General features: G+C 39.8%; 1 pseudogene; it reads right to left on the bottom strand.

Moving 5' to 3' along the window:
* Positions 1 to 12,764, bottom strand: part of LOC110716377 — a 41,926-nt pseudogene extending 29,162 nt beyond the window's left edge.
* Positions 12,765 to 15,995: the final 3,231 nt, after the last annotated feature.

Here is a 15,995-nt window from a genome sequence, read left to right as displayed (position 1 = left end):
ATCAGTGACGAAGGCCGTCTTCTCCTGATCTTTCTTCCATAAGGGAATTTGATGGAAACCAGAATAGGCGTCCATGAAACTCATCAAGGCATGGCCGGCTGTTGAGTCGACCAGGTTATCAATTTTAGGCAGAGGGTAACTGTCTTTGGGGCACGCCTTGTTTAAGTCTGTGTAGTCTACACACATTCGCCAGGTGCCATTCGGCTTTTTAACAAGCACCACATTTGCAACCCAGTCTGGGAAGTAACATTGCCGAATGAACCCTGCATCAAGTAATTTTTTAACTTCGGCGGCTGCCGCCTGACTTCTTTCTTCGCCATGGTTCCGCTTCTTTTGCCGTACCGGCTTCTTTTTCGGATCCACGGCGAGTTTATGTACCGCCAGATCAGGACTAATGCCTGGCATTTCATGGACTTCAAATGCAAAGATGTCCTTGTATTCTTTCAATAGGTTGTGAAAGTCGTCACCAAGGTTTCTCAGAGCAGTCGTCCCAACTTTGACTGTTCGGTCAGGACGTGAGTCGTCTAAGATCAGGTCCGCATGCTCACCAGCCGGCTGAGGGCGGAACTCATCCGGCCGCTCCTCTGCCAATGATTGCTATTTTCTTGCTTTTCTTGCGGACTCTGTCTGGGACGCCTTTCTCTTTTTGCCGCCTGCTTCTTGAACAGGCGCACTCTCCTTGACATTGTCAAGGTCTGTTTTTTCACCACTTGACCCAGTGGCCATAACAGTGGGCTTGACATCCGAGAGATAGCACTCTCGGGCCATCCTCTGATCTCCCCTTAGGGAGCCGACTGTCCCATTATCCCTCTCAAACTTGAGCAACATAAGAGACGGATTATAACAGCCTTGGAATTATTCAGGGTTGGACGACCCAGAATCATGTTGTAGGCCGAGAGTTCCTCTACTACTAGGAACCGGACTACCATGTGTCGTCCTTCCCCTTTTTTCGCCCAGGCGAATGGGTAGATCCACTCGTCCCAGTGGGTGGACGACTCCTCCTCCAAACCCTATTAAAGGGTGGGAGGCCGGATGTATGCAGTCTGTCTGATATTTCAGTTTCGACAGACATTTGCTGCTGATGAGATCTGAGGAGCTCCCGGTATCTATGAGGATTCGGCCAACTCTCTGGTTGGCCACTTTACATTCAATAACGAGAGGGTCGTCATGCGGCCCCTAACCCCTCCTAGATCCTCTTCAGTGATGACAATCTCAGGAAATGTATATTTGGACGGCCGTTCTTGGTGAACGGAATTTACATCTAACCGCCTTATATTATCTTTGTTGCCCCTAATAGTGGGACCGCCTCCTGAGAAGCCGTCTGCAATAGTGTAGACGACTGCATCATCTGTATCAGAGCTGTCGGCCTGTTGATTCTTTTTGGCCGACTGTTTTTTCGAGGAAGTGCTCCCCTTGGATTTCTTGACAAAAGAGTCAAGATCACCTTGCTCAGCCAGGCGGTCTAGATACCGCATGAGACTGATGCATTCGTTGGTGTGATGACCAACGTCTTCATGATAATCACAGAATTTATCTTGGTTCCGGTTGCTTGCAGAACCCTTCATGGGGACCGACTTCTCAATAGAGATCCGTCCCTTGATTTCTTTTAGGATAAACTGGTTATCCTTGATAAACGCATACTTTGGGGAGTATGGTTTGAATTCTTTTTTCTTCTTCTGGGCCGGCTGTTTAGAGGAATCAGCCGCCCAGACCTCTTTTCTTTTCTCATCTTTGTTTGACGACTGTTTCTGTCGTCCTTCTCTTTTGTCGAACCTTTTCCCGTCCGACTGTTTTATCGTACACAGATCAGTCGCCTGTATATAGGCTTCTGCTTCAATCAAGGCCTCTTGAAGAGTCGCCACCCTTTTTTCGAACCAAATCAAATTTGAAGGTAGACCCGTCTTTGAGACCTCTAAAAAAGTCGGTATAAGCTACCTCATCCGGTAACCCTTGAATTTGTATTCTCATCAGGTTAAACCGCCTGATGTAAGAACGAAGCCCCTCCTTCTCGCCCTGCTGAATTGTTCCCAAATCAAGGGTCGTTTTCTTCGCAGGGATGTTCATGGCGAAGTTGGAGGCAAATAAATAAGCAAGCGTCCTGAAGCTATTTACACAACCAGTCGGCAGGTTGCCGAACCATTGCTGTGCGATTCCTTTGAGAGTCGCTGGGAAACACTTGCACCAAGTGGGATCATCCAACCCTTGAAGGTACATCAGGTTGGTGAATGCCATCAGATGGTCTTCTGGGTTAGTAGTGCCATCATAGGCGCCTACTAACACATTTTTCACTTTGGCCGGCTGAGCGGCTTCAGTGATTTCCTTGGAGAAGGCCGACGGCTGTTCCCCAAGTCTAAGCAACCGTAGCTGCCAGTCCAAAGGTTGGACATGTTTAGCTGCGTGTCCACCAAATGGAGGTGGCTGCATAAAATACTGTTGTTGCGGCACAAATGGTAAGTTTGGTACCGCCTGGTCGCTATGAAAGCCTGACCGACGGGAGGTGCCGCCTGACTGACTCTCATGACACGACTGGGTATGCCTCATCGAGGTATTTCGCAGACTTTCTTGAAAATTTGAAGTAGAGGCCGACTCTGACAGTCGGTCACTCTTCTTCTGCTCTAACAACAGACGAGCGTCTGTGTATGTTTTCTTCGACCCGTCCGCCTGAATGTGACGAACAGGTTTCCTACTTCCTGTAGGAAAACAGAATTTTGCGAAATCAAGAGCAGGCGGCTCCTGCTTCCTTGATTTAGGATGAGGAGTCGCCTCCCTCCCTTGAACTGGCTTCCTCTTCAGTGAAGTGGAGGGTTTCTTGGCCGACTGCTCCTTGACTGAAGCAGGCGGCTTCTTGTTGATCAACTCTTGAATCTCTCCCTTGAAGTCCCTCATGAAGGTTATGAGTTCGTTCCTTGTGATGGGAGCAGACCCATCAGTCGGCTGTTGCCGAACAGGCGGTGCGCCTGCTGGCTCGCTTCCTGTTTGAAGATGCTCCCGTTCCCTCCTTTTGGTATGACGGGTACGTCGGGCCCTTAGGGTCCCGTCTGAAGCTGTATGAGTTTCAACTTCAAATTCACTTTCGGTGTCATGGTCCGACTGAACTTGAGGGTCGTTTAGGGGACGCCTCTCTTCAGGAGTCGGTACAGACTTGGATGCCATCTCTGAAGTACTCTCCCCACAGACGGCGCCAAATGTTTCGGGGTTTTCTGATGTCCTGCGGGAGAGTTACAATTCCGAGACTGGAACCGGACGCCTGTACCTGCAAAATAACGGAGACTCCTGGGAGCTCCGCCTCCAACGGTCAAGTTAGTACCTGATTAAGGAGTAATTAATGCGGAAATTAAAGTAATAAGGTCTCTCTAGGTGAGAGTGTTTAATGTAGGTAATCTGCTTTGTTAGCGAGATCAGCCGGTTATTAGTGTGTTCCGTAATGTTTCTGTTCTGTTCCGTTCTGTTCCCCCCCCCCCCCCCTTAATGAGGATTAAGGGAGATATTTATAACCTTGGGAAACGTGCCCATCCTAGGTTTAGGTAAACCTAGGGCCGATTGGGCTTCCCTCGGAAGTTGGGCCTGGGTGGCCGGTTTTCCCATTTGGCATGGGTGGACACGTGGCGTGTCTCAATTGGTCCGTAGAGGACGTATCTGTGATTGACACGTGGCAGGCTCCTATTGGCCTACGTGGAGGACACGTGGCGGAACCTGGTTGGTCCACTTGTTAGACGGTGATTGGTGGATAAAAATCCCCTAATCAAGTACCTTGACCTCCGAGCCTCCCATCATGTCGAGACTATGGCAACCCAATTTTCTGTGCACTTACAAGAAACTGGGCAACCATTCTGCTACTTCCTCAGCTGTTGTTCGTTGGACGATACTGGCTTCAGGTTTGGCCATATTCATGACTTTTCCCTTTAAACCACCCATTAGTCGCTCAAAAGGATACATGTACCTCATACAAACGGGTCCACAAAGTTTAATTTCCCATACAAGATGAATAACCAAATGGGGCATCACATCAAAGAAAGATGGGGGTAAATACATTTCAAATCGACACATTGTCTCAATTATATCTGCTTGCAAGTAATCTAATATACATCGATTTATGACCTTGCTACAAATAGTGTTAAAAAAGACACACAATCTTGTAATCGTATACCTCAGTTGATCCGGAAAAATACCTCGAATTGCAGTTGGTAATAAGTGTTGCATCAAGATGTGACAATCATGAGATTTCATGCAAACCAATTTCAAGTCAGACATCAACACAAGTCTACAAAAATTTGAAGAATATCCCGATGGGACCTTTAAACCATGCCATGACTCACAGAAGCTTGTTTTTTCCTTTTTAGACAAGGTAAAACAAGTTGGGGGAAGATACCATCTTTTACCTCGAGATTCGGGTGCCAACTCTGAACGACCCATAGCAGCCATGTCGTTTCTAACCTTAACTCCATCCTTCGTCTTTCCTTCCTGGCATATTCAATAATGTTCCCACAATGGCATCACAAACATTTTTCTCAATATGCATTACATCTAGACAATGTCTAACTTCCAAGTGTCTCTAGTATGGGAGAGACCATAGCTCGGACTTCTTCTTATAGCCCCCTTCTGATTTACTTTTGTAAGGCTTACCAAACTTATTTTCAATGTTTTCACTCGCAAATATACCTCAATTGCACGTAAAAGGCCCCGAACTTCTCTCATCTCCACTTTTCCATTGAAATTGTTCTTTTTCTTCCGAAAAGGGTGGTCTTCAGGAAGATGTCTACGATCATCCATGTATACATGCTTGCCACAATTTTCTAGGCGCAACGCCTCCAAATCATCTTCACAAATGGGGCAAGGTGTTTTTCCCTTCACGGTGTACCCTGACAAATTCCCATAAGCTGGGAAGTCATTTATTGTACAAAAAATCATGGCAGGTAAAGTGAAATTGGTTTTACTATATGCATCATACATCGAGACACCTTCATTCCACAATAATTTCAAATCTTCAATCAGAGGCGCTAGATACACATCAATGTCATTCCCCAGGTTGTTTAGGCCCAGATATTTAAAGGGACAACATAATGTACCTAGACTTCATGCATAACCAAGGAGGCAAATTGCAGATAGTTACAAGAACCGGCCAAGTTCTATATTGGGTACTAAGTGTCCCAAATGGGTTCATTCCATCTGTACGAAGCCCAAGCCTCAAATTTCGATCTTCTTGACCAAAGACCTTGAACTTTCGATCAATGTTCCTCCATTGTGGAGAATCAGCTGGATGTCTCATTAACCCATCTTTCTTCCTCCCATCAGCATGCCATCTCAATAATTTTGCATTTTTTTCGTCTGAGAACAGTCGCCTAAATCTCGGTATAATTGGGAGATACCACAATGCCTTAGCCGATGATTGTTTCTTACACAACTCACCATTATCATTCATCTTGTAACGAGAAACTCCACACCTTGGACACTTATGCAAATCAACATGCTCATTTCGATACAACACACAATCATTAGGACATGCATGTATCTTCACGCACTCCATACCAAGAGGGCACATAAGTTTCTTAGCCTCATATGTTGAGTTTGGAAGCTCATTCCCTTCTGGTAGCATTTCTACTAAGGCTTCCAAAATCTGAGTAAAACTCTTATCGATCAAAGAATTGCTGGCCTTTATGTTGAATAGCTTCATAATGCAACTATGTTTTGTGAATTTTGTACAACCATGATATAACAGTGTCTCTACAGCTCTCAAGATACTGTCATATATATAGGGCTCATCTATGAAATGGTCTTCTACATCGTGCATCATCTCAGTAACCCTATCCTTCTCCACTTCATCCTCCAGAACAATATCAGCAGTATCCATATCCTCACGCTGGTCTTCATTATCGCCATCACAAATACTCCCATCTGGCCTTAGGCAATAACTAGAATTTGCCTCATGACCTATGTTCTCACCATGCCATGTCCATATTGTGTACTGTTCTTTGAACCCCTGACGGATTAGATGATCCTTAATATCATCTATATCACGATACCCCCTTGAATTATTACAGTCACAACAAGGACAAAGAATAGTCTTTGAATTATTCTTTGTTTGGTGTTTTAAGGCAGTAGTACTAAAGTCTTGAATTCCACTTAAAAATCTTGTAGAATTTCGTTTAGCATACATCCGACTTTAATCTATTTTCAACCACTGAATAATGAAAATTAATTAGTTACGACCTAAATGAGACCTAAATGAGATAGAACATTCAAGAAAAATCCCAAACCGGGGACTATTCAGAATTTACTCCTATTAAGTAAGGCAAACTCTGAAACATTATTTAATGTCTATGCACATCAAAGAAGGCATAGACAGTTCCTTGAGCTAAAAAGAGTACCTCTGCTACTGCCTCAGCAGAAATCAGGCTATCAACTAAGTTAATGCCATAAACTACTGCATATGAAGCAGGGCACTAGCAAGCACTAATACCCTCCTAATTAACAGTTTGCTCAATTAAGCAAATTCATCCCTAAGTTTAAGTTCACCACAATAAGCCATTTTCATATGATTAAAGAAGTCATACTTAATTGAGAAACTGTGGTCATTACATCAGTAGTACCGTAGTTACTTTGTTAAGAAAATACCAGCATGAAACTCAACCACAAAAGGGAAACAACAGTAGCATCAACTAGAAGACAGCAACAATACTAGCATGAAACTCATCAACTAGAAAAAGGCAACAACAACAACAACATCAACCAGAAGGCAATGCTATACAAAGTATGATCTAGAAAAAGGTAAAACAAAGCATGAACAACAAGGCTACTACTAAAATAAACCAAATCCAACATCAATACATAAGGCACATGCATTTCGATTAAGCCAAAATAATGAATGAATTAAGGTCTTAAATTTAAAGTAGAACATACCTGAACTTAAACAAACCCAGAAAACTCTAGAAAGACTACACCTTTCACCCACAATCGAACGAAATGCTGCAATGAAAAACCCAGAATTCGCAATTAACATCTATGCAAGTATTTTTAGGGTTTTAGGGTTCAAATTAGCGGCATATTAGTGCTCGATTTTAGGAGAATTTGGGCACAAATTTATGCAAATATTAGGGTTCGAATTCAACGATATTAAAACCTAAGTTCAAGCCCAGAAAAATATCAAATTCAGCAACAACAAGAACCAAAAATTAATGGAACAGTAATTCAAGCAGTAACTTCAACTATACATGTAAAATTCAACTAACAAAAACTAATTGAAACAATTCAATTCGCATATCCCTAAAATAAAGCATTTTTACTTATCAATTCGCAAACCCTACCATCAGTAACTTCAATTATACATGCAAAATTCAGCCTACATAATTAATTGAAATAATTCAATTTGTAAAACCCTAAAATAAACCTTTTTTTACTTATTAATTCGCATACCCTAAAACCCTAGATTCGAAATTAAAACACGAAGAATACAGAAGGAGGTAAAAATCTTACCTTAGAAGCCTCTTAAATGGAGAACGAGAGAATGAGCCCTGTATTGCTCAACCGTCGCTAGAGAGAATTGCTAACAACCGTCGCCTCTTCGACTTTTTTTGGTTTGAAGAAAATGCAGAGAAGGTTGAATGGAGAGAAGAAGAATGGAGGTTGAATGCAGAGAAGAAGAATGGAGAATGATGAGTTTTTGGGAGAAGTAAGATAGGGAAATGAAAGAAGAGTGCTCGAATTAACTGAAATGACGCATATGAAGGAAAAAAAAAGTATCATTTGCAACGCACCTATGTAAAAGTGCGACGCAAATGTGTTTATCATTTGCGTCGCACTTTTTCTTAGGTGCGTTGCAAATGAGTCTGTGGTTCACATTTGCGTCGCACTTTTTCTTAGGTGCGACGCAAATGACTTAAACGAACCTTAAAATTATATCATTTGCATCGGTTGTTCCTAGGTGCGACACAAATGAGGCGACACAAATGAGCATTTTTCTACTAGTGAATGACTTGCAAGTGGAGAACTTACCGGTTTAGCCTTATGCATGTTGAACCTCTCAAGTAGCTTCTCAATATACTTTTCCTGTGACAACCATAACTTTTTACTTTTACTATCACGTGAGATTTTTATGCCTAGTATCTATTTTGCTGGTCCTAAGTCTTTCATGGAAAAGAACTTATTCATCGTCTTTTTCAAGTTAGCGATTTTGCTGGCGTCGCGACCAATAATTAACATATCATCAACATAGAGGAGAAATAATAAAATCTCCATCTTCAAATCTTTTGATGAACACACAATGATCTGATGTCGTCTTGTGATACTTATGATCCTTCATAAATGATTCAAATTTTCGATACCATTGACGTGGAGCTTGTTTTAAACAATACAAACTATTATTCAAACGACATACCATGTGCTCTTTTCCTTCAACCTGAAATCCCTCGGGTTGATCCATGTATATTTCTTCTTCCAAGTCACCATGTAGAAAAGCTTTTTTCACGTCTAGTTGTTCAATTTCTAAATCCATGCATGCTGCTATGCTAAGAACAACTCTTATTGATGACATTTTCACCACCGGTGAGAATATTTCTTCAAAATCAATGCCTTTCTTCTGATTGAACCCCTTCACAACCAGCCTGGCTTTATATCTTGGTTGCGGATTATTTTCTTCAATCTTCAATCTGAACACCCACTTATTCTTCAGTAATCGTCGACCTTTTGGTAGTTGTACCAAATCAAATGTATGATTATCATGCAAGGATTTTATCTCGTCTTGCATAGCTTCAATCCACTCTTTTTGCTGAATATCTCTTAGAGCCTCTTCATAAGACTTTGGTTCTCCACCTTTAGTAAGCAGCTGAAAATCACCACTAGCAAATTTTGTTGGAAGCCGTCTATCTCTATTAGACCTTCTTAGCTCTAATAGTGATGTCGGTTGACTTTCTAGTCGTGTCATTTGTTCCACATTCTCCTTATTATCATTCTCGTCATTAACGTCGATGTTGTGAGGATGATCTTCTTGGTTTACATCTCCCCCGTGATTATCAACTACACTGGGGGAAGGAACTGAATTCATAATTATAGGCAATTCTTCATGGGATGTTGTAGACTTTCCCAATTTTTGTATGTCTTTAATGGTTTGATCTTCGAAGAAGACAACATCTCTACTTCTGATAATCTTTATTTCAGAAGGAATCCATAACCTATAACCAAACTCATCTTTAGGATAGCTAAGAAAAATACATTCTTTTGTCTTGCTATCAAGTTTCGATCTTTCATCCTTCGGGATATGAACAAAGGCTCTACATCCAAACACCTTCAAATTTTCATAATTTACTTTTCTCCCTGACCATATCATTTGTGGAACTTCACCATCAAGTGGACCTGAAGGAGAAAGATTAATCAAATGAGCTGCATTTTTAATTGCTTCCCCCCAAAATGACTTGGGTCCTTGCATGAGATAACATTGAACGAACTTTTTCAGTGATAATACGATTCATTCTTTCTGCAATGCCATTTTGTTGAGGCGTTTTTGGGACAGTTTTCTCAAGCTTTATCCCATACTTCTTGCAATATTCTTCAAATGGACCTCTATACTCACCACCATTATCAGATCGTACACATTTTAATTTCATGCTCATTTATCTTTCTACTTGTGCATGAAACTCCTTGGTCTTTACTTTTCAAAAGATAGACCCATACTTTCCTGGAATGGTCATCAATAAATGTGACAAAATAAGATGCCCCACCAAGAGATTTTTCTGTCATAGAGCATAAATCTGTGTGAATCAAATCTATAATACGTGGTCTTCTAGATGGTGGATTTCTTTGAAATGAAACTCTGTGTTGTTTTCCAGCTAAACAATCAACACAAGATTTCAAATGAACATCCTTCAACGAAGAAGTTTCTTTCGAGTGAGGATTTACAATCCCTTCTCACTCATATGTCCGAGTCGCTTATGCCATAACTCGGTAGAACATTCTTCGGCTACATTCAATTGTGTGTTGAGCTTCCCATTTGTGACATAAAGGATTTGTTGCTTCTTTCCATGAGCAATTGTTATTGATCCTCTTGACAACTTCCACTTTCCATTAGAAAAGTGATTCGCATATCCTTCATCGTCAAGTTTGCCAGCTGAGATCAAATTCAGCCTTATATTAAGAACATGTCTAACATCATGTAAATTTAGCTTGCACCCTGCATTGGTTTCCAAACAAACATCTCTAATACCAATTATTTTGGAGGATCCATTATTTCCCATCCTCACGAAGCCAAGATCCCCACTAGTGTAAGATGTGAAGTAATCTTTGTTTGAAGTTAGATGACATGAAGCACCTGTATCAATCACCCAGCTACAATCTTCATTTGTAAGATTATAACAACATGAGTCATCACCTACAAAATAAACTTCGTCACCAACTGTTGTAGCCGTGACGTTTTTGTTGTCTTCATTATTAGTATTCTTGTCATTCTTTGATCACATGTCCCTCTTCCATATTCGACATTCACTTTGCTTATGTCCTGCCTTGTGACAATAAAAACAAGTGAACCTCTTTTTAGATTTCGATCTGCCTCTCGACTTGTCTTGACTTTGGGAGCCTCTAAACATCGATCTCCCTCGACTTTCAACAATGTGTACTTCAGTTTGATTATTTGTGGAGGCGAATTCTTTCCTTCTAGCTTCTTCATTGAACAAGCTATCTTTCACCATGTTAAGGGTGAGTTTACCATTCGGAGCTGAATTGTTCAACGAGATAACAAGAGTTTCCCAGCTATCGGGTAATGAACTAAGGAGTAATAAGGCTTGCACTTCATCTTCAATTGTCATGCTAACATTTGTTAGCTGATTAACAATGCCTTGAAATTCATTCATGTGTTCTGCCATATTTTTACCTTCTTTGTATAGAAGACGAACCAACCTTCTTACCAATGTAGCTTTATTTAAAGCTGTTTTCCTTTCATACATTGACTCAAGCTTTTTCCAAAGCTTTTAGGCATTGGTATCATTAGCAACATGTTGAAAAATACTTTGATCAATATGTTGTCGTATCAGCCCGACTGCCTTTCGATTCTCCAATTTCCATACATTTTCGGTTTTACTTTCCGGTATATTTTCTTCCTCGATGGGTTTATACAAATCCTTGCAATAAAGGATATCCTCCATTCGAGACTTCCACATGGAATATATAATTGGACGACGTCAATTTAATCATTCCCGATAAGCTTACCATCGAATCTTCCATTTTGTTTTATACGTGTATATATGTAACCGGCTCTGATACCAGACTGTTGGGAAATATCACAAATAGTCTTGCAGCGGAAATAAGATTTACTTTCCCTTTATGTATAAACAAATAGGGTAACAATTATATCTCTATAACATTATAGATTAACTCACAAAGTGTATAAAATATAAACTAATATTCGATGGTATACTCTCAAATTTAAATTGTGTTTCTATTTAAGAAAAATGATGTGATACAAATTCTATCTCAATTTTTCTTCTTCTTTATATACAAATAACATGATTACATATTTATAATCATCCTATGTCTAAATAATTAATGATGCATATTAACGTTATATAATTTGCCATTGTCTATTCCTTAATTTGCTAACTCTCCTACTTTTTCTCTCCTTTTATTGTAAATCTCTGGTATTATTAAAGTGTTTGCACAGTCTCTAAGACGCGTCTTATAACGTTTATATCTCTATTTTCATACACGTAAAAGTTATAAAAATGTGATATCGATATTAATAGAATATATAATTAGACGGATCCAAGAAGATCCCACGTGACTATATTATTTCTTATAAATTAAACATAATGCATAGTCAAAGTTTTCTATACTTGACCAAAAAAAAAGGTAAAGGGGCAATATTAAAGGGACGGAGGGAGTATGTACCAAGAGTAAATTAGGGATTTTGGATGGCTTGATTTCCTCGTATTTCTCTTGGTTATTGCCTAGTAATGCATCAAGAATGTCATATGATTGTGTTGTGTCTGATGATCTTTGCTCTGCAGTCGTCGATCGATTATGGTGTTGAATAAATCTATCATCTTTTGGAAGTGAACACTAGTACGCTGCCTGATGCCTTGTGGGTCTAACTTCTTAAGAATTGGGAAATAATCTTCAAAGTTGGGTTTTCCTACTTCAATAAATATACCTGTTACAGTGTCTTTGAATTAATGAGCAGACTCTAAACAAGGGTTACCCAAATTTACTGAGAAGAAAGTGGTTGATAGCAGGTTTAGGATGGTGGTGAAGGCTGCTTGCGCTATATCCACTGTTGTATTGGTTTCACTGCAATTTTTAGCATAAGAAAGGAGATCTTTTACCTTGTTTACCCTAACACTTTGGCTTGCATCAAGTTTGATGGTAGAGAAAACACGGGAGTTACAGATTTTGCGAAAGTTTCTCCATTTTGTTGACACCGGGGTCCAAACTATCGAATTTTCATGGTGATTGAATGCACAAACAACATCTATAAACTTCCGGTTGGAAAAGGAAATATCATGCCTTTGGAGGGCTTCTTTGGCCATTGCAGCTGAAGAAATAATTACTGTCGGGACTCAACCGAGCTGCAGGGTCATGAGAGAGCCGTATCTCTTGGAAAGCTCGGTTAAGGGGGTATGTGGTTTTATTCCTAGGCTGAAGAGGTTGCCAAAGATAAGTACAATGGGAGGACCTGGTGGTAATGTTCGTGGATGTAAATCACTGCCTTTCTTTGCATTTGATAGGATAAGATGGATTGCAATCCATGCTAGAAGAAGATATAGCACAAAAATTAGGTAATCCATGTTTTATCTGATTGTTCCTCAGCTTATTATAGTGTGAGGGAACTAAGCTAGTGTATATTTTTGTGGCAATTTTGTCAGGAAAAAGCTAATAAAACACACTTTTTGTCAGAAAAAACCTAATAAAAAATTTTTGGCTAAGAAAAACCTAATAATTTTTTTTTGTTGAATGAAACCAAAAACCTCTAATCTACCTAATTAGTCTCTAATCACTCATAATTATTTACTAAATTCTTTAATTATTTACCTAATTACTAAATCTCACTAAATTATTTTTAAAAAAAATTAAATAAATCTAAAAAATATTAAAAAGAAATAAAAAGAAAAAAAAACCAGCCACTCCCTTAACCCACCCACTGCCAGCCACCCCTCACCCGTTGGCCACCCAAACCCCCACCCCCCTGCCCGCCGCCGACGGCGAGAGATGCACCCAGCGTCGGCGAACCCCACCCCCTCATTTTCCCTTTTCCCGCTGCCCCGACGCTTTGTGGGTTAGGGGTGCCAATTTGTGGGTGAGGGAAGGGGAAGAGGGTCAATTCCGGCCGAGAAAGGGGGGAGTGGTGTTGTCGGTGTAGGGGTGGGGGGGAGGTGGGGAATTTCGAGTGGAGGAAAGGGATGGGGATAGATCGCTCCAAAATCGGGGGTGGGGGGAAGGATGGCCTGCCTGGGAAAGTTTGCCAGCAACGGCAAGGGGAGTTACCCGCCACCTATTTGTAAATGAAGTCATTAAGAGTTTAAATCACTTAATTAGGGGTTGATTAAGGAAAAGGTAGCAATTCACAAACAAACAAAAAAATTTGTAGGTAGTAATTGACAAACTTTTTTTATAGGTAGTAATTCACAAAATATGTTTTTTGTAGGTAGTAATTAACAAATTTTCCTTTATAAATCGATTTTTATTCAAAATAATGGGAATTAGATAATGTCAACCAAACAAAATAAGTAAATTTAATTCATGGAAATTGCGAATTCCTTAGTGTTAACCAAACAAAATGAAGGAATTTCCTAGAGTTTTAACAAGGAACAAAATTCCCATGAATTGAAATTTCCTATGGCAACCAAACATTCAAACAACACCTAAAACCATCGCTAATGGTGAGACTCAATTTTGAGTATTAAAATACAAGTTGAGTTATTTTTTACTCCCAATGAATGGTAATACTCAACCCACTTCTCAATCTAACAACTCATATAATTTATAATTTCCTAATGGTTAGACTCACATTTAAGTATACTTATGTCACTTTCCATTGAGCCCACCATATCAAATTAGTTTTTTTTATATCTTTTTTATTTGAGGGGTTGTTGAATTCTTTTTTAAAAAAATTAAATTAATATAATATTATTATAATATTAACTAGGGCCTCACGTTTTTTGTCAATTGAGACTCAAGTTGAGAGAATTGCTAAGTTTAAATTGATATTCTTTAAAAATAAAATAAAAAAGGTATACCACTAAATTGGAGATGGTCTAATACTAACTACTCTTTCTTTTGAATCATGAAGTCTTTATACTTCGTGCTTGGGTGCTATAATGGGTAGGGCCCATTATAGCTAAGGGTAATTCTACTCTTATAAGACCAAAAGGCCTAAAAGGCCCAAATAAGTCGCTTGTACTACTATGGCCCACACATGTATCACTACAAGAAAATTTGGAAATAACGACGGTTTTTCATTTTTTAACGATGGATTTTGGCCATCGTTATTTAGCTCATTTCTTGTAGTATATGCTATTAGGGTCCAAAGCCCATCTATTTCACTACTATAAATACCCTACTTAGGGCAAAGGTAAAGAGGAGAGATCATTCTTACACTAAGAACACCAAAACTCCTCTCTCTCCTCAAAACTCTCTCAAAATTATCCATTATCCATTGTTGATAGTACCTGCTGAAGGAACTCTCCGAGGATGGCGTAAGAAGATAAAGGTTACGGCTCCAGATGGAAGAAAAATGACCATAGTCACCGGAGAAGGCCCCATGTTCGAAGAGTCTAAGTCTGAATCTGAGTCTGAATCTGAGTCTGAGTCTAAGTCACTTAGGATTAGTTCCCCTAAAGTTATTCAAGTCAATGTATCCCATTCCTTTAGCAACCCCGTCTGATATTTCTCTTTTCGATGTCATGAACAAGGAATTTAATGAAATGATCACTTTTGCTTACTCTTCGTGTTATTCTCTTTCCTCTGATCAATATTGCTTTGCTAACATGATAAAGAAATTATTAAAGAAATGGAAGAACATGAAAGGAAAACTGCAATCATTGAAGACACTGAAACGATTAATCTGTCTGACACTGATGATAAAAGAAAAGTAAAAATTGGCCTCACTCTAACTCAAGAAGAAAGAAGCTAATTAATAAGCCTACTAACTGAGTTTATGGATGTTTTTGCTTGGTCATATGAAGATATGCCAGGTATAGATAGAGACATTGCTCAACATACAATACCGCTACTCCCCGGAGTAAAACCTGTGAAACAAAAGTTGCGTCGAATGAAACCCAACGTAGCTCTGAAAATAAAGGAAGAAATCAGAAAGCAACTAACAACAGGTTTTATTAAAGTAGCAAAGTATCTGGAATGGGTTGCTAACATAGTACCGGTTCCTAAAAAATATGGCAAAGTACGGATGTGCGTAGACTACAGAGATCTCAATAAGGCAAGCCCGAAGGATGATTTCCCTCTACCTCATATAGACATCCTGGTAGATAACACTGCAACTCACGCACTTCTTTCGTTTATGGACGGCTATGCAGGGTATAATTAGATACTCATGGTAGAAGAAGACATGGAAAAGACAACCTTCATTACACCATGGGGAACATATTGCTATACGGTAATGCCATTCGGTTTAAAAAACGCGGGTGCCACATACCAAAGGGCTGCAACTGCACTACTCCATGATATGATGCATAAAGAGGTAGAAGTGTATGTAGATGATATGATTGTAAAATCCAAGGATCGCCCAGGACACATCATAGCCTTGAGAAAATTCTTCGAAAGGCTCCGCAAATACAACATGAGACTCAAAGTGCGCTTTCGGAGTCACATCAGGGAAACTACTAGGTTATGTAATTAGCTCTCTTGGAATAGAAATCGATCCCACGAAAGTTAAAGCAATCATGAGTATGCTTCCTCCTAAAACCGAAAAGAAAATACGAGGCTTTATCGGGAGATTGCAGTATGTAAGCAGGTTCATATCCAAACTTACAACAGTGTGTGAACCTATCTTCAAAACGTTA

This window comes from Chenopodium quinoa, unplaced genomic scaffold, assembly GCF_001683475.1.
Source record: "Chenopodium quinoa cultivar QQ74 unplaced genomic scaffold, ASM168347v1, whole genome shotgun sequence".
In the NCBI taxonomy this organism is placed as follows: Eukaryota; Viridiplantae; Streptophyta; class Magnoliopsida; order Caryophyllales; family Amaranthaceae; genus Chenopodium; species Chenopodium quinoa.
This window is presented reverse-complemented; position numbering and strand designations above follow the sequence as displayed.